We start from the raw sequence: 19,938 nt of genomic DNA on the forward strand, positions 1-19,938 counted from the left end.
TTGTCCTCAGTGAAGCCTGGGGTCCAACCGGTCTCAGGATGTGGGGAAGAAAGGAATCACGAAGCAGGGGCTTCTTAGTTCTTTGAAAAGACCAGACTCCATGACGCTCCTGACTTCCCATCCTCCATCCCATCCCCCTTTTCCATTCATTGCCAAGAGGGTCAGGAAATGGCATGACCCTTCCAGGACCCCAGAACCCCCCCCCAAATGTTGGGCCTCGACTTACCTATAGGGGGCACGTGTGCTCTTCCAGAAGTGGACGGGATTGTGTGGACAGGATGCCTCTTCCTGGATGGACACAGCTCTTCTCTCCCCTTCCAGTCCTGCGAACCTTACAAGATCTCATCTCTCCCCTCCTCCAGTCCCAACCTCCTACACCCTCTCCTCTGTACGGTTGCCACTTCCCTCAGTGGTAGGGGCTCATGGGAACGCTCTCACCCACGCACAGCAGAGTCCTTGTGCGGAGAGCCCCATCCAACAGAGGATCTGCCCTAGCGTCCCTGCCCTAAGCTACCTCGCCGTCATCCCGACTCCTCTCCACAGCACGTCACCAGAACATCTTTCCCGCCTCCTCTGGGGAGGGCTTTGGCGACCCTGGATCCCACATGCAGCGTGGCTTGTAGCCCTCGGATGTCCTTTCTTGTGCATCGCCTGCGAGGCTGTCCTCAGGGCAAAGGACTGCAGAGGAACTTGGAGCTTCACAGGAAGGTGCCCGCCTTGCCCATTTCTGGGTAGTTTCCATTTGCTTACGGTACCTGTTAGGGTTCCCTCCGTTGCAATTCGTGACGGAGATGAACACAAGGACGTCACACGTCCTTTGGCAGATGTAAAGAGAAGCTGTCGGGTCCGGGCAGCAGCCCCTCTGGGGACGCGAGATCCCTCTGCCCGGATGTGACGTCATGGCCGGAACAAGGAGATGAGACACACCGTGCACCCGCGTAGGCAGGGACCACACACAGTGCTCTGCCGTAGTACCGTGGCTTATTTATGATACAGGTTTTTGGGCTCGCAGTCAATCTACGTAGGTGGCATTCTACAGTCTGACTGGCGTTACCGAGTCACCTACACGGCACTCTTGTGACGCTACTTCGACAAAGACTTCTGGGATCATTGACTAGGTTTCTACATCACTCTGCGACAGAGATGATTCGTGTGAATAAAGCCGTCTGTAGGTTACCCCTTGACCTGCTGAGAGATCCCTGCGCTTTGGGTCAGCTTTCGCTATCCGTCCTACTTGCTCGCGAGACGAACAGCCCAACATCTTCGTATCCGGGTGTGAGGACTTGAGGCAGACCCGTGTTGGAGTTCTCCTCCATTGACAATTCTTGGGCTACTTTGAAGAGCCCAGCAATGCCGCTTCTGTTCCAACAAATTCATTCGAGTGTGGCGACTGTAGGAAAAGATTCATTATAGTATTCAAGCTTTTGCCTTGGATTTTTTTGTTCGTTGTAGGGCCTTGGAGCGTGTCTTGTGCTTGAGAAAGGAGGGGCCGTGGGCAGTAATCTGTGGACTTTAATTCTGTAATTGCAATCTTTTGGGGGTACTAACCTAGGGGGCCTAAAGTAGGGTCTATATTTATTGATCCTCTAAGTAGTTGCTCTCATGTTATTTCTCCTGTATTGGAGAGAGAATAATAATCATAACAAGTTCATTAGTGGGGAAAATTTGGGGAGAGAAGTCACAGAGGAGGATCATCAGGGGGCCCTCATTCTGGGGTCTGCTTTGCAGACCTTCCAACTATAAAGATTAAAATTTAGGGAAACTGAGGCAGGTAGAAATTAGTTTCTCTCTGCAAGGAGTATTATATTTTTAGAAGTTTATTAAAGGTTAAGGATCAAAGAAAATACAGAATAAGAAAAACACGTGTCTAGGCCTCTGGCCTAGACAACCTCACCTACATCATGAAAAGAGCCGTGTCTGCTTGCAAGCAGAAACAGGAAAAGAAAAAAGATCGCAAAAGCCTTTCCAATCAGGTTAAATACCCCTTCTCAATCACAGCCCAGGTGAGAATTCAGTGAGATTACAAAGCATTTTGGGGAAATGGAGCAAGGATTTCTGGGGATTGAAGTCCTGGATTCAAGTCCATTTTTACATTTCTCCATTTGATTCTTATTGGGAACGGTTTCCCCAAAAAGGATCATGAAAACATAATCAACTTAAAGATTACAATTATTTGAGGATGAGGAGAAGAACAAAACCAATAAGTGCTGGACGCATTGACAAAAAGCCAGATAGGGGGCAGTCCCCTTTCTGGCATGAAAGTATACCCACAAATAAATGTTCAATCAACCACACCCAGAGTTCATTTTTGTGCAGCTTGTGATCTGGAGGCATCTTCATGGTGGCTTCTCCAACAGTTCATAGGGGTATCATCTTTCTTTACCTAAAATTCTTCTCAAAAGGAATTTAAACTTTGCAATTTAAATAATGATATTTTTTACATTCCCCTGTTAAGAGGGTGATTGAAAAATACAGGATCACTTAGGGATGCATGGCTGAGATATGAGGTATATGAATCAATTGGTAAGAGAAATGAAAAAGACGTCAGAAAAATCCAAATAAAAAAGAAAAATTTCTGGAAGAAAATATAGACTATCAAAGTCTTATGTGTAAAAATTCTAAGTAAAAAGAAAAATAAATCTATAACAGGTCCTTGAATCAGGGCCCAATCAAAATGATCAAAGCAATGATGCATTTACCCAGTCAATAGCCAGGACTACAGAAAGGTACCACACTATGAGAGGCAGAAAAGAGGACCAGATTATGGGAGCCAAGTTTGGGGATACTCGTCTGTGAGTATTTTCAGAGTGAGTGTGGACACAAGGAAAGCCTATGTCATAACAACATGTTAAACATAGTAACCTCGAGTCTTCACACCAGGTTCAAGACCTTTGTATTGGCCTAGAGGTGCACCAATCCATCCTGGATTGAGTTTTCTTTGGCCCTTTGCAATGGCTCTTGTGTGTATATCTTGTCCTGGAATCAGACAGAATCATTAAGCAAAGTCCCATAATTTATTTTAAATAATTAGTGGCATCATTTTTATAGTCTCTAGCTTTTTGGGCATGTATTGACAAATGTATTTTAAACTTGGAGTTCTGAAAAAATAAAAAAGTTAAAGAAAACCTTAATGCTGGTGACATGTGCTTTAAATATAAAAAGGAGAGAAAAATAAAAAATTGAAATAGTATATTGCACATGCAAGAAAAATATAATAAAAGAGTTTTAAAAATTCAAAAATGTAGCTTATAATCATTGACAGGCTGTGTCAGCTAAGAAAATATAGAATGCAAGGCTTTCTCACCAAAAATGAGATCCATTTCCTCTTCATCTGGCCATGCTCCACTGTGAGTATAAGCAAATGAATTGAACAAGGTAACATTTTTCATTGTTAAAGAACAGTATTACAAATATGTAGTTATCAATATTCCCAAAATTCTCAATAGCCCAATTAATTACAATAGCAAACACACACATAATCATATTTCACATAAGTTGCTGTATGGCATTTTTTAAAAGCCTATGAATTGATGGATATTTGTCACAATTTTTTACAAACGTAGCAATCTTTCAACCTTGGTGTATAAACATATTTTTAAACAAAGTAAAATTCATTTTGGGTTTAGAACATAATCAAGAAATATCATTCTGGGGGAAGTAAAGTAATGAGCTGAAGAATATAAATAAGGGGTGCTCCTTTTTTGGAGGCTTTTTAGGTATACAAATGCCCTGAGATTAACTGTCCCAACTTCCATTCACATATTTAGAAATGTAGGAAGGTTGGGGGTTATAATTGTATTTCACTTCAGCTAAAATTGGCCTTACCTCATGGTAGGGGCAGGCAAAAATGACCAGAGGTTGTTAAAAAAAAATCCAAAAATCCTATTTTAAAAACCCTTAAAATCAGTTGAGATATTTAGCACAGTAAATTTTCCAAAGGTTTTATAGCAATTGTAACCAGTTCTGAAGTCCATCTATCCTCTATGTGACAATTTACAAAGGCAAAAATAGAAATGTTTTTTCATATATGGACTTAATTACAATGATATTTTTTCAATATCTTTCAAATGCTTTTCAATGCTTTCAAAAAGCAACAGAATTTTAAAACTCAGTATATTAAATGAACAGTATAACAGCATAATATTGAATCCAGTAATATATGAACTTAAAATCACAAAGTTATATCTTAAACAAAACAATCAGGAAAATGCAATAGACTATAGAGATTTCTATAACCATTGGAGTCTGAAATGCCTCAAAATATAGACTCTAGTCTTTAAAGTTCCTTGGGTTCTTATCCATTTAAATGTCTATTGTCAGAAGGCAAATTGATAAGGGGTAAGCAATGGGGGTTAAGGGACCCATCCAGGGCCCCACAGCTGGGGAGTATCTGAGGCCAGATTTTAACCCAGGACTGAATATCTTTAGGCCTCACTCTCAGTTCGCTGAGCTACCCATTTGCAACTTCAAAGTTAAAGTTGAATCTTTGGGCTGAATCTTCTGGCACACAGGTGAAATCAATGAAATCACTAGAACAGTCAAAAGGTATCATTTTAAATAGCCCATTGCTTTTAAGTTCCTGTTTGGAAAAGTTTCTTCTCCTCTTCCTTTTCTCTCTCTCCTCCTATGATCTACCCACGTGGTCAATACCCCTATCCATGTGGAGGCTTAGCCTAAGGGAAAATTACCAATTCTCCTTTCCATCTTGTCTCTCCCCTCCGCCCATGTGGCCAATACCCCCGTTTTTTACCAGCTAGAGTCAGTTGGATCCTGGATCCTGAGGTTGGAGGAGCCCTGCAGACTGTTGTCCTTCAGACTGGTCACGTGAGTGATAAGGACTGACCCCTTTCCCTGCCTTGACTCTCTAAGGCCTTAATGCCAGTTTTGGCTCAGCCTGAGCCAGAGTGGTTCTGAGTCAAACTTCTTTCCTTCTCTCCCTCTTTCCTTCTCTCCCTCCCTCTCTCTTTCCCTCTCCCTCCCTCTCTCTCTCTCTGTCTCTCTGTCTCTCTCTCTCTGACTCTTCCCCTCTAATTTTTTCTTCCTCCTGTTATAATTAAAACACCATAAAAATTTGGCAGCTGACTTGGGTATTTTATTATTTGGGATTTCCCTTGGCGACCATTTAAATATAGATTTTTTTCAGTCTCAACCATAATATTCACCCTTTACACAGGGCAATGATGACTCTCCAAAGAAATTCCCAGTGTTTGGCACCTCCAAGGAATGAAGACCTCCACATTTCTGGCTACCATCCAAGCTCTGGAGAGCAGCCCTGGTTCACTGGCTTAGGGTTGGCACCCCTGAGTGGTTATCTCCCAAATCTTCCACCATCTAGAAGCCATCAAAGGCTTCTTCAAGAGTTCTTCAAGAATGACCACCAATTGACTATCAATCGAAACAGCTAGCCTAGTCCTCTGGAGAGGCTGACCTGTACTCTCTTTTGATCCCTGCCCTATCAGAGTGGCGTAACATTTAAAAGAGTATATGGCTTAAATTGTTATATTTAAAATAGTTGTCTTGCCATAAACTGTGGCAGTTAAAAGAGTTGGGGTTCCAAACTGTAGTGAATAAAATAGTGGAAGACTTAAACTGTAAGAGTTAAAATGGTGGAAGATATAAATTGTGATAGATATAAGAGAGGGTGAGTAAATTTGACCACAGAAAATATGTTTCACTACAGTGTCTTGGTTTTTAAATCAAATATAAGGTGGTCGCCAGGGAATATATTCCCAAATTATGAATATGCCCAAGTCAACTGGGTTTTATAGAGAATTTAATTAATAATACAATGAGGAATTAAAGAAAAGGAGAAGGAGAGAGAAAAGGAATTAATGAGAAAAGAATAGGTCGGCCCATGGCAGGCCTGGCCAACCCAGGCCTAAGCCTTAAGAGAGAAACCAGTCAGTTATCACTCACCACAAGATTTGGCTTAAGCAAGGATGTCTGGGGAGCAGAGTCTCCCCAGAGGGAGTTCCAGCCAGTCAGCCTCCCAAGGGACTCCTTCTCAAGCGATCTCCAAAAGAATCTCCTTCAAAGCCTCCAAAAGCTTCTCCAAAGCCTCCTCCACAAGGATCTATCTCCAAGGATCCAAGGATCTATTGCTCAAGAGATTCCTTTTCTTATATAAGGGTTTTTTTTCCTATGTCACCTCCCCTAAGTTCTTCCATCTACCAATCACCGTAGATGTTTTCTAAAACACAGCCCATCTGAATTTCAGCTAAGTCGACCAGTCCCCTCAATAAGTCTGAACCAGAGAAGACACTGCTGTGTCGACTAATCCCCTCAGTAAGTCTGAACCAGAGAAAACACAGCTGAGTCAACTAATCCCATCAAGAGAAAACCTGCCCGACCTTTATAGGTACCTAGCACCCCATTGTATCAATTCTAAAAACAGGCATGGCTCAAAGAACTCCCTGCCTCATCACAAGCATGGGTCCAAGTACTTTCATTGTTTAGCAAGGAGTTTTTTCCCCTAAAGTAGTCTTAAGTACGGGTGGAGTAGAGGTCCTTCCATTTCTGATCCTGGTGAGTTCTCACATCAAAATGGGGAATGTTTCCAGTAGGGAATTTGTTCCGGAAATTTTTAACATTCACAAGTCTGAGAAATTTCAAGATTTTCAGTGGAAGGTCTGTCCTATGGTGTGAGAACACCAGATGGCTCCCATGTCATGGGCCAGAGGTTTTTCTATCAAGGCTTCTATGCAGAACCAGGACTGTCCTCAGACTCCTTGAGAAGGAAAAATTTATATACCAGAGGCAGTGCAGTAGTGGAAGGAGCCCTGGGCTTCAAAGTCAGAGTGATCTGGGTTCAAATCCTGTCTTGGACACTTAGCAGCTGTGTTACCCTATGGAGGGAAGCTCTCAGAGCCTTAGATCCCTTATTGATAAAATGGGATGGAGGAGGGCTGAGAGCTCACAGGGCCATTAAAAGTAACAAATCAGATGTGTTTAAAATGCTTGGCAAGCCTCAAAGCCCTCCACATCATTATTTCGAATATAAGCCTCTGCTATGTTGAATCCTGAGGGCTAAGCCAGAGGGCTATGAAGGTAAAGGAAAGGAAAGCTTTGCCCCATTGGGCAGATCCTAAGAGCTTTGTGGAGAGAGTGTACTCTGGGGGCAGAGATTGAAGGAGAAAGCCTGCTGGACACTGCAGGATCCTGAAAATGCCAGAGCAGAGGCAGCCTCAAAGCTAAGGAGGAAACCAGGGATTTATCAAGATGCAGAGTGAGGGCAAGACATGTGGAGCCTCCCCAAGAAAAGGCATGGTAAGGGGAGAAGGCATGTCAAACTCAGGGAATGGCTTGACAGGAGGGTGCTCGCAGCATGAAAGGGCTCCTGGAGAAGCCAGGGTGCCCAGGATGAGAGCCCAAGGGGTTTGGGGATGTGAGACTTGAGGCTGGCCTCTCCAGGAAGCAGTAAAACTGTGAACCCAATCCAATTGCTCTTCCCAGAAATGGAGATAGTAGGAGGGGAGTGGGGGTAATGGCACCCCACATTTCCTCCTTGATTCCTCCACGTGGTCAGCACCCACCCAGCAATAAGTCCTACTAAACCTACTAGTAGTGAGCATTTCTATAGTGCTTTACATTTCGCAAAGCACTATCTACCTACCTACCTACCTCTCTCTCTCTCACTCTCTGTCTCTCTCTCTCTCTATATATATATATATATGTGTGTGTGTGTGTGTGTGTGTGTGTGTGTGTGTGTGTTCATTCATCATGACAACCTTGCGAAGTATATTCTATTATTTCTCCATTTCACAGATGAGGAAACTGGGACACAGAGAAGTTAAGTGACTTCCCTGTGGTCACACAGCTTATTAGGAGTCTGAGGCAATATTCAAACTGGGGTCTGCCTCCAAGGGCTAAACTCGGTTCATTTTGCATCCTAGGCCTCTCCACATATATGGTGTCCATTCATTATCTTGTTTCAGTCACTTCAATCAAAGGCTATTTAACTCCATAATGTTGCATCTCCCTCCTCCAAATGAGCAACAACTTCAAACAATCCAGTTACTCTGGGCCAAGATGGAGAGGGAGAAGGAGAGGAGAGATATTTTAAAATCACTTTTAAATGAAGTCCTAGATAATGCCAGTTGGACTAGGTCCAGGCCTTCAAACATTCTAACCATTTGACACTCTGCCCCCACAGACATTTCTTCTGTGAAGATAGGATTAACTCTCCCCTTGTATATTTGAGCTAATCAAATCAAGAACTTAAAGTACCCCTACTTACCATTAAGTATGAGAGTTCACAGTGACTTACTAAAGGCAACTGCCCACCCCTTGGGCACTGCTAGGCAAATTGAAAGATTGCCACTGATTTCTGTGAAGAAGGAGGAGTGACAGGAAGTGATTTGGGAAAAGAAGCATAAAAGAAAAGACCAGCCTGCTGCAGATTCGTTCCTTTCCTGGCTTCTGGAAATATTGGTTCTGGAGATTCATTCCCTTCCTTGCATTTGGAGTGTGTTTAGAGGATGCTGCACTGGTGGAACTCTGGCTGCAGACACCACCAGGACTTCTGGCTGAGGATTACAGGGAAATCCACGTGGAGATTGGTCTTGGGGAGGTCCTTCCAGGGCTGAGCCTGACACCAGAACAGTACTTAGGCTGTTCGGCTAGACAATTCTCTACCTCGTTCTTATATTACATTCAATTAACATTTTCACTCTTTCCACCTCTTTGTAAATTAAAGCTGCTAAAAATAATTTTGACTTAAGCTATAATATTTTTAAGTTGGTGACCACAATATCACTGTATAACTCTCAAATTTAATAAAAAATCTAAAATTAAACTCTTACACTTTGGAGAATTGGGTAGAATTTCCTGGATTCTCTTTATATCTGCCAAAGGATGTTTAACTCTTTGCATTCATCTCCATCATGAATTGCAACTGAGAGAAGCCTAATGGATTCCATAAGCAAATGGAAATTACCTAGAAATAAGCAAGGTGTGCACCATTTTGTAAGTTCCCAAGTTCTTTTGCAGTCCTTTGTCCTGAGGACAACCTCACAGGCAATGCACAAGAAAGGACATCCAAGAGCTACAAGTGACACCATTTAGTCTCTGGGTAAGGAATTAGGAGCACTAAATAGCACACACACACACACACACACACACACACACACACACACATGTACTCACAGGGTGACTGGAACTTCTTAGAAATTAAATGAGTCATTACTGATGTGTCATTCTGAAGCCTAAAGCCATTGGCACAACTATATATTGACAGGACAGAACAAAAATAAAAACTGATACAATTCTAGGTGAATTTATAAAAATAAAGCCATATCATGTAATTAAAATAATGAAAATCTTACCTAATAGATTATTATGATTGAAAAAGGGAAATGGGTATAGAAAGGAACATAGACATGCTTAAAGAAAGTGTAGGTGGTGATGAGATGGGAGAGAATTCTAGATATAGAGCACAGAGAAAATGCCTGGAGTTGTGTTCAAAGAACAGGGAAGAAGCCAGTGTCACTGGATCAGTGTATGTTCTGAGGCACAAAGGTGTAAGAAAACTGAACAGGGAGGAAGAGGCTTAGTTATGAAGGGCTTTGAATGACAAAGAAACTTTTATTTGATCCTGGGGGTAATAGTGAGCCACATGAGTTTGTTGAGTAAAAGGGATGCCATGTTTACATTTGTGTTTTAGGAAATTTGCTTTAGTTTCTTAAAGGAGAGTAGATTAGAGTGTAGAGAGACTGAAGTCAGGCAGTATCACCAGTAGGCAATTCCAAGAGTCCATGTATGAGGTCCTGCAGCAGGATGCTGGTAAAGAAATAGAGTGAAGGTTAAATTAAAAATGGAGTTGGTGTGGTTTAAGAATTGAGAGAATCAATCTAATTGAGAATCTTTTCCTGCCATGTGTATTATCCTCTACCACCCCCACCCCCCATTTTTTTTTACAAATCACTCATGGAAAGATAAATTATATAATTTATCTATTGTTTTCTAAATTCAGGTGGGTATAATTAATTGACACCTCCAAATTCTGGGAACAGAAAATCCTTGAAACCCAATTGTTCTCTCTCAATTTGATATAAACTCCCTCTTCCCCCTGCCAAGTTGAAAAATACATTATCTTTTCTACAATTAGATATCAGTTTACCTATTCTTGAATTCTGATTACTATCCTGTTATGCTTTCTTCTACTGAGTAAGAATCTTTCACTCCATGTGTCTGGTGCCAAACTTATTAGCTCTGGTTCCAATTTGGTAAGCAGTCAGCATGAATTGCTTAATAAATATATGTACTTGGAAGCTTGAGCTTTTCTTTCCTTGGTTATCTCATGCCGGAAGCCATCAAAGACCACGCTGTTTGACATGGTCCACGTGGAAACCAGGGACTGCAAAGCGGTCCCCAGGAAAGATGGAAACACCCACTGAAACCCCACTAAGTGACTTTCATAATTAACATCACCTTATTGGAATTGCCATGATTATTATTCTTACTTAGCCCCAGGAAAAATAGATGAGAGGAACATGTTTGTAGGGTTAATACAGATGTCCCACTCTGTCCCCCAAGGATATTACCAGGAGAGCCCACTTACAAAATTAAACCTAAGGATTCTTATATACCCACTTAGATAGGACCCTCTTTTCTAGGCATAAAAACTTCTGGAAAATCTGTGCTTTAAATTCCCTAACCTATATATGGGTCATGTTGATTCTACCCTCTGATCCTGCACTTAGCAACAATGTTTTGTTATCTATCCCCCTAGGCTTCCTGTGTGTTGTTAGGTTCCATGGAAACATGTATGTTGAGAATGAAACTGTGTACCAAGTAGATGTGTGATCATGAAGGTATAAAATAAAGCCAGGCCTCAGTCAAGGTGGAGCAGTTTATTCTGTGAAACCTGTGCTGCAGGTTGAATGCGAAAGGTGTGTCCCATCCATCATTCTGCCAACACTGTCCCACCTCCAAGACCCCATCCCCTGTGGGAGGCTGGCCCACCCCACAGTAATCTCAGATTTCATCCATTATAGTGGCACTTAGAGAAGAGAGTGAGAAATGTTAGAGATGTTGCAAATGTGAAATCATGTATTGAATATATAGGAATTGGACTGAAAAGTGGTGAAAATCATGGTTCCAAGCCTGAGGGACTGGGTGGATGATGTTGCCATCTTCAGTAATATGGAAGGTAAGAATGTCAGAGTTTATGGAGAAGATCATGAGTTATGTATTGGATATATTGATTTTAAAAATGTCTACTGGACATCCAGGTTAAAATATCTAAGAAATTGTTCTGGGATGTTCAAATGATCTTTGGGATCAATATGGTACAGAAACATGAAGTCAGAGACATGAAAGCTAAAGGAACCTTGGGGCAACATTAATTTGAGGATCAGAATCTGTGAATAAGAGGGAGAGATTCCCACATCTGAAGTCTTGTGTTCAATATTGGCAGCCTCATTTTAAGCATGATGTTGATAGTTAACATTTATTGATTAAGGTGGAGAAATACTATTGGAAGACTGCTAGGTGAAGGGACTTCTCTCATAACATATTGTGAAAAGGGAATTAACACTCCATTTGTTTTTACAATCAACCAAGGACTTGGAATTCCCCTCCCTTTTAATGGAATCAGTCAGTAACTTGAAGATCCTTTAGCATTGACTATAAGGAAGTTCACACCCTCAGAGACAGGAAGTTTATTCCACAGGCACTTCCCCCCTAAGCAGTGCCAGAAAAATTAAGGAACTATGACTGGTTCCTGAGATGTGACATGGAAGAGCTAATAAAGAGACACACTTGGAGTGGAGCCTGATGGAATTGAGGCTGATACAGAATCTGCTGATAGAACTGACAGGGGATGAGTGTAAAGGCTGACTTCCTTTCCTTGGCCTTTCTGGAGGCATCAGCCTCCAGGAAAGGGCCCATTGTCTTGAGACTCTTTCCCCTGGTTGGGGCCTTAGAATCACTATCTGGTTCAGAGGAAGCTGGAGCTCTCTCTCTCTCTCTCTCTCTCTCTCTCTCTCTCTCTCTCTCTCTCTCTCTCTCTCTCTCTCTCTCTCTCTCTCTCTCTCTCTCCTTTCTTCTCCTTTTCTCTTCCTTAATATGTTCCCTACATTGTAAATGAATGACCATAAATTCCATCTGACTAGTAAATTCATTTTTGGGATTTCGAAATTAAATCCCTGGCAAACAATTAAATATTCAGTCCAACCATAAATTTAAGACCAGGAGACTCAGACTAAGAATTTGGCCACAACACATCCAGGACTTAAACAAAGACACAAGAGCCAGGTTCAGTCGCTGCAAGGCCCCAGTTCCCAGAAAGGGGTCTATCATGGCTTAAACCTACTCTACCCTCACTAGGACCTGCTCTGGGGCTATCTGAGGCCTCCTGGGATCTGGACACTTTCCCCAAACTCCCTACTTACCTCTTGGATGGAGGGTCCATGGAGGTCTGGATCTCAACCTTACTATTACAATGTAAAATTTAAATTTTATCTGCCTAGATCGAAATTCCAATGATTTCTGGGAAGTCAGAACTGGCCTCAGGTAAAGGTGGTCACTTTCTCTGAGGTTTGGCATAACCACAAACCCATCCATATTCCCATTTCCTGTTTTCTAGATTCCTCAGTTCTCTGATCTAACAGAACAATGTGCCCCCAAATTGCTGTCCAAATGTCAGCAACTTTCTAGGCTATGGAATTTGGATCTCAGAGGCAACAGAGAAAGAGAGAGTTGCAATGTGAAGTTAATTCTGTTGAAAGCACAGCCACCTGTCCTGCCCCCTTTCCCTCTTTTTCTCCAGACTCTGGCCAAGCTTCTTTGCATCTTAGAATATCCACATGTGAAATGGTAAGGAGAGGGTGCTGAGTAAGCATGTTAGGGAGGACGGATTAGCCCTACTTCTTTATCCTTTTTCTGCTTTGGTGCCTCATTATATTTTTCCTACTCTTATCCAATGGGGCAGCTCACATTGCTCTATCTCTTGAACATTATTCTTATTCTGGAGATGTCTGAGAGCCTGTGAAAACCTAAGAAAATGACTCATGTTCCAGCTTTTTATTACATGACTTATGGAATCTTTTCAGTACATATTAAATATCAAATTCCAAACTGTTATTTTCTTTCTATACTATAAAATATTTTGAGGTCAAGGATCATTCTCTTTGTAAGACTGAAGAGAACAAAACGAGTTGAGTTGTTTTAATTTTGTTCTTTATTTTTATATAATTTTGACCTTCATCTCTGGTCTAAATAGTTTATTTAACTGACATCAATTATCAATATATCTTCTCTATAAAATAATCATCCATTTCATTTCTTTTGGTGCTTTTCATTCTTCCTCTGATTCTGATCCTGAAAGTAGTATCAATGATACATAGACATGAAGCATCTAATTTATCTCCCCAAATTTGGCTTCTTTAATTTCTGGAACTTGAATCTGTAAAGATAATTTTAGGGTTGCAACCTAATCTAAATTAATTTTGGTCAACAGGGAATATCCCAAATAAAATACCCAAGTCAGTTAGAAATTTATGGTGATTTTAATTAATATAGAGGAAAGAAATTAAGGAGAAAAGAGAGAAGGAGGGTATACAATTTCTCCTGCCTGGCCTGTGCCAGGGGGAGTTCCAAGTCCTCTGCCACAAAATCCATGAAGAAAATTAGTGGCTTTTTAAGAGGATAGTGTTTGGAAGGTAAAGGAAAAAGGAATCAGCCTAAACTCCAAGAGAGCTCAGTTAAGATGTCTCACCTGAATTAGCCTACTCAGTGTCTCCCAGTATAGTATCAAGGAAAACTCACCTCCAAACTGGACAATAGCTGCCGCCATGCCAAGATACTGAAATACTCAGCATGCTGCCAGTCAGTGACCTCTTTGCCGCCAAAGAGGCCGGAGAGAGGAAGTGCCCTGAAATATATAGACGGTTTTACATCACTTTCCTGCATCTCACATGTACCAATGGTAGCTTAAGCTTGACTTAGGACAGCCCAGGGGTCTGTCAGTTATTTCTGATTTGTCATTTGCTAGCACATGTCTGTCATAGGCCATCCTCCTAAATACTTAATTCTTAAGTATGGGTGTAGACATTCCTGTAGACTAAGTAGGGTGGAGTAATATAAAGTTCACAAATCATAATTTTCTGTTTAGTTCTATAATTCTATATTACCTATTGTTATTATTATTAATCCATTTAGCCTGTGAAAGCATGCTTTTTTGGCTGCTACCAGGTATCTAAAGTTAAAAATTTGATATCAAAGAGAAAAGGTAATATGAAGTTGTTCTTGTCAGGAGAGGAAGGGGGTTTGGCTGTTGGTTAAAAGAAAAGAGGCAGTAAGGTATTTTGCTTGTAAACTAGTGAGAACAGAAGGGAGGTATTCATGGTGAATGCCTAAGAAAATACAGGCTTTTCTATGACCTGGGTTCAAATCAGGTCTTAGACACTTTTTAGGATGTGATACTAGTCAAGTCACTTAACCCCAATTGCCTAACCCTTGCCAGTCTTTTATTTAGAATTGATACTAAGAGGATAAGGGCTTAAAAAAGAAATTAAGGGAAACCATCAATAGTTGAGATTGATATGAACACAACAGACTGAAGGGTCTGTCCAAATTCCCCAATTAATTAAAAAAGCTACCACATTTTGACTAAATAATTTAATCCCAACATTGGAAACTAATTCTAAATAATTCCTTTAATGTTTTAAAGGATTCTTGCATTTGTGGTGGGTAAAATCTGAAATGACTGAGGAAACAAAGATTCAGGCTCCCAAGTGCGTCAAAGGTTTAAGCTCCTCAGGTTACAATGCATGCCAGTTGCATAATAAATCAGGACCAGGCCTCCTTAGCTTGGCATTGTGTGATTTTTAAATTTCCTCCATCTTGCTTGGTCTAGCACCCAAGAATGTGCACACCTACACTACACGGGCATGTGCTAGCTAATGACAAATCAGAAACAACTAACTGCTCTCTCTGGGCTGTCCTAAGCCAAGCTTGAGCCACCATTGGCATGTGTAAGGTGCAATTCCTTTGGTCTCATTCACAGATAATTGAAAAGGTTTAGTATAGTCTGAGATTCCAAGAGCTGGTGCAGATAAAATCACTTCCTTAAGCTTATGTAAGGCTTGCAGATGTTCAGGTTTGAGTTTCAGAGTTCCTGGTTCTGTATTACTGGTTAGATCTGTTAAACATTTAGTAATTTCCCTATACCCATTGCCTACAGAAACCAGTTGTTCCAAGAACAGCTCTGAGTTGCTTCTTAGTCTTTGGTGCACTCAGTTTCTGGATATCACCTATTCTTTTCTGAGTGATGCTTCTGGAACCCTCTGATAACATAAAGTCAAGATATTACAGGTGAGGCAAGTTTTGCCTTGGAGATTTTATGTCCACGTTTATATAATTCAATCAAAAGAATATTGCTGTCCCTTAAACATGCTTTAGCAGATGGAGATGCTAGGAGGATATCATCAACAAAATGTACTATTTTACTTTCCTTGCATGTTATTGTTTTAAGGTCTCAGTTCAAAATTTGTGAGAATTGACTCAGGCAATCACAGAATCCCTGTGGAAGACATGTCCAAGTCCACTGTGTTTTCTCCTATTTAAAAGCAAAGATCTTTTGAGAATCCTCATGAATTGAAATCAAGAAAAATGCTGAACAGAAATCTACCGTGGTGAAATATCTTGCTTGACCTGGGATGGGTGAGATTATAGCAGCTGGGCTTGGTACTATAGAATGTGTCTTTATTACATGATTGTTTACAGCTCTCAGATCCTGGATGAATCTATAGGTGATTTTGCCATCTTGATCTAGCTTTGGCTTTTTTTATTGGAAGTTTAGGCATATTATATTCTGAGAAGCATGGTATTATGATCCCTTGTTGAATTAGGGACTCAATTATAGGTCTTATATCTTCTACAGCTTCTTTACTCAAAGCATATTGAGGAACACAAGGAACTGGTCCTTCCTTGGTTCTCACTGTTACTGTGCCAGGAGCCATCAAAGATCACACTGTTTGACATGGTCTATGTGGAAACCAGGGACCACAAAACAGCCCCCAGGAAGGATGGAAACACCCACTGAAACCTCCCTAAGTGACTTTTCTTATTAATACTACTTTATTATTGGAATTGCTATGGTTAATATTCTTATGTAGCCCCAGAAAAAATAGATGAGAGCCACATGCTTGCAGGGTTAATACAGATGCCCCACTCTTTCCCCCCAGGATATTACCAGGAGATCCCACTTACTAAATTAAACCTAAGGATTCTTATATACCCACTTAGATAGGACCCTCTTTTCTAGGCATAAAAACTTCTGGAAAATCTGTGCTTTAAATTCCCTAACCTATATATGGGTCATGTTGATTCTACCCTCTGATCCTGCACTTAGCAACAATGTTTTGTTATCTATCCCCCTAGGCTTCCTGTGTGTTGTTAGGTTCCATGGAAACATGTATGTTGAGAATGAAACTGTGTACCAAGTAGATGTGTGATCATGAAGGTATAAAATAAAGCCAGGCCTCAGCCAAAGTGGAACAGTTTCTCCTGTGAAAACTGTGCTGCAGGTTGAATGTGAAAGCTATGTCCCATCCATCATTCTGCCAACACTGTCCCACCCCCAAGGCCCTATTCCCTGTGGGAGGCTGGCCCACCCCACAGCATTACTGGAGTAGTTGATTTCAATGGGCTTACATCTGTGGAGAGACTTCCGATCGCTTCATCATCTCCAATGGCATGAAACAAGGCTGTGTCCTCGCTCCGGTACTCTTCAACCTATTTTTCACCCAAGTATTACAACATGCTGTGATGGATCTAGACCTGGGCATCTACATCAAATACCGACTGGATGGCTCACTATTCGACCTTTGCTGCCTGACTGCAAAAACAAAGACAACAGAGAGACTCATCCTGGAAGCTCTCTTTGCAGATGACTGTGCTTTCATGGCCCACCAAGAAAATCATCTTCAAACCATTTTGGACAGGTTCTCCACCACAACAAAACTGTTTGGTCTGACTATCAGCCTCAGCAAAACAGAGGTGCTGTTCCAACCTGCACCAGGGAGGCCAATGAACCAGCTGTGCATTACAATCAAAGGCATGCAGCTTTCTAACATCAACATTTTCAAGTACCTGGGCAGCACCATTGCCAACGACGGGCCCCTAGACCACGAGATTAATGCCGGGATCCAAAAGGCCAGCCAGGCCCTTGGGCAGCTGCGCTGCAAAGTCCTCCAACCCAGAGGTGTAAGAACTGCGACGAAGCTCAGAGTGTACAACGCAGTGGTCCTCAGCTCGCTCCTGTACGGTTGTGAGACATGCACACTGTACTGGAAGCACATGAAGCAGTTGGAGCAATTCCACCAATGCTCTCTCTGTTCAATCATGAGGATCTGATGGCAGGACCGAATCACCAATCAGGAAGTCCTCCACAGAGCCAACTCCACCAGCATCGAAGTCCTGGTCCTCAAAACCCAGCTACGATGGTCTGGACACGTCATCCACATGGACCCACAGCGAATACTAAGACAGGTATTCTATGGTGAACTGTCAGCTGGATTCAGGAAACAAGGCCGACCAAAGAAAAGATTCAAGGATCAGCTAAAGTCAAACTTGAAATGGGCTGGCATCACACCAAAGCAACTAGAACTTGCTGCCTCTGACAGAAGCAGCTGGTGAACCCACATTAACCATGCCGCCACCACCTTTGAAGATGAGCAATGTCAACATCTTGCCGCTGCGTGTGAACGCCAACACCAGGCCACACCCGCACCTCCCGTAACAACTGGAGCTCCATGCCCCATGTGCCACAAACTTTGTGCCTCAGTCTTTGGACTCCAAAGCCACATGAGGGTACACCGTAGATGAAACTGCACAAAGACAATAGTCATTCTTGGTCACTGAGAGACTACCACTACTACTACTACATCTGTGGAAGAGTTTGACCATAAATCTTCTGGTATATCCTCAAGAATGAGATAGATGGAATCCAACTCATTCTCTTTACTGACTGAATCTAAGAACATCAATGGAAAAGCTTTCCGAGATTCTTCTGGGAGTTGTAATGATATATCCCCAGTGTCAGTACATTGAATCGTTGCCCATAATTTACAAAGTAAATCCCTTCCAAGAAGGTTCACTGGACATTCTGGCATACAAATAAATGCATGTTCCAAAAATAAAGGACATAAAGTTATCTTTTTAAGTTGTAATTTTGCTACTCTCTCTGGTTTTCCAGTAGTTCCAATCACTTCCATAGTACCAACAGCTTTACAATCTTTAGGAAGACTTTGCAAAACTGATTTACTGGCTCCAGTATCCATCAAAAGATCATATATCTGATCCCCTATAGTTACAGAAACATAGGGTTCAGTGGTATTTGGAGGTTGGAAGGTTTCAAGAATGGGTACAAACACAGTAACCTCAGTACAAAGCTCAGTCATTTCCTGTCCATCCAAGCTTACATCTGCATGAATTAAATGACATTTCCAGGATTTTGTATCATCAGCTTTTATATTACTCTCATTGGTCCTTAAATTCTCCATCTTAGTATCATTGTTCCCATTTACAATTTCATTATTATTATTTAGATTATACTCTTCATTAATTTCTCTTAATCTATATTCATTAGGATTTTCTATTAAATTTATATTATGAATTAATAGGTTCAAATTGGGAACCTTCCCCATGGGGCTCAGTGCACACAAACTAACTTGGAGAGTTATTTTTCTATAAAAATTTATTTATTTATAGTATATATTAAAGAATAAGGATTAGTAATAACTGGATGCCTTAACTCTTTGGTCTTTCTCCTCTCACAACAGTTCTCAAACCAGCAGGTCTTCTTCCTGATGTATTTCCATAGTTAGGAAAGTGGAAAACCCTCAAGATGGTTTCAGAGTTCCCTTTCTTTCCTATCAAAGCAGAGCTGGATCCAGAGAGCAAACCCTGAATTGGTTGGTCTTCTCAGAAGTTAAAGACCAACTAACTGCTCCCAGAACTCTTCCTGCTCCCTCCTTCAAAGTTCCAAGCTCATGCACAGAACTCTTACCTCAGTCACTCTGCAGTTTGAGAGACATCTTTCCAAAATTCCTTTATCATATCAAACCTAATCAATGTATTTCTTATTTCATTCCTACACTATTCATATCTTTTGACTATTTATCAACTGGGGAATGATTCATATTTTTATAAATTTGACTCCATTACATTTTAGAAATGAGGCCTTTATCAGAGAAATCCTGTCATCTTTTGCCCCAGTTTTCTACTTTCCTTATGATCTTGGCTGCATTGGTTTTGTTTATGCAAAACGTTTTAAAATTAATTTCATAAAAATTATCCAGTTTACCTCTGATATTTCTCTCCAAATTTTCTCTGGTTATAAATCCCCCCCCCCCATCTCTAAATCTGATACCTTAAATATCCCAGGCTTCTCTAATTTTAACCATTGTTTGTGTTTAAATCATGCACTTATTTTGACCTCATCTTGGTATATGATGTGAGGAATTGGTCTGTACCTAGTTTCTGACATATTGTTTTCCAGTTTTCAAGATGCCAGAGAGCCTCAGCTTTTTTCAATCTATCTTTTGAACCAATGAACTGAAGTCTTTAATTATAAGTTTGAAGAAATAAATGTATTCATTTTTTGTAATAAATTGATAAAACTTTCATTCATGTTTTGGTGACCAAAATATTTATATGGGCAATGTGATGGATTTCTCTAATTTTTTGGGCAACTTTTGCAAATGTTGCTTTCCAGGATCTTGACACCATTTTAATCATCTGAAAAAAAATCCCAAGATTCTAAAAGGCAAAATGAATTCAGAATCCAAATTTTGTATATTAGGCAATCAAAAAATTTGCACCATTTGGACTGGCCTCAACCTCTGTGTCCTTTGAAGAAATGTAGACAATTCCCTCCTTTAGACCAAATAGTTCAACACCATCGTGCAGCTGTCACATTCTCAGATCAATCCA

Source organism: Monodelphis domestica, chromosome 3 (assembly GCF_027887165.1).
Source record: "Monodelphis domestica isolate mMonDom1 chromosome 3, mMonDom1.pri, whole genome shotgun sequence".
Classification (NCBI taxonomy): Eukaryota; Metazoa; Chordata; class Mammalia; order Didelphimorphia; family Didelphidae; genus Monodelphis; species Monodelphis domestica.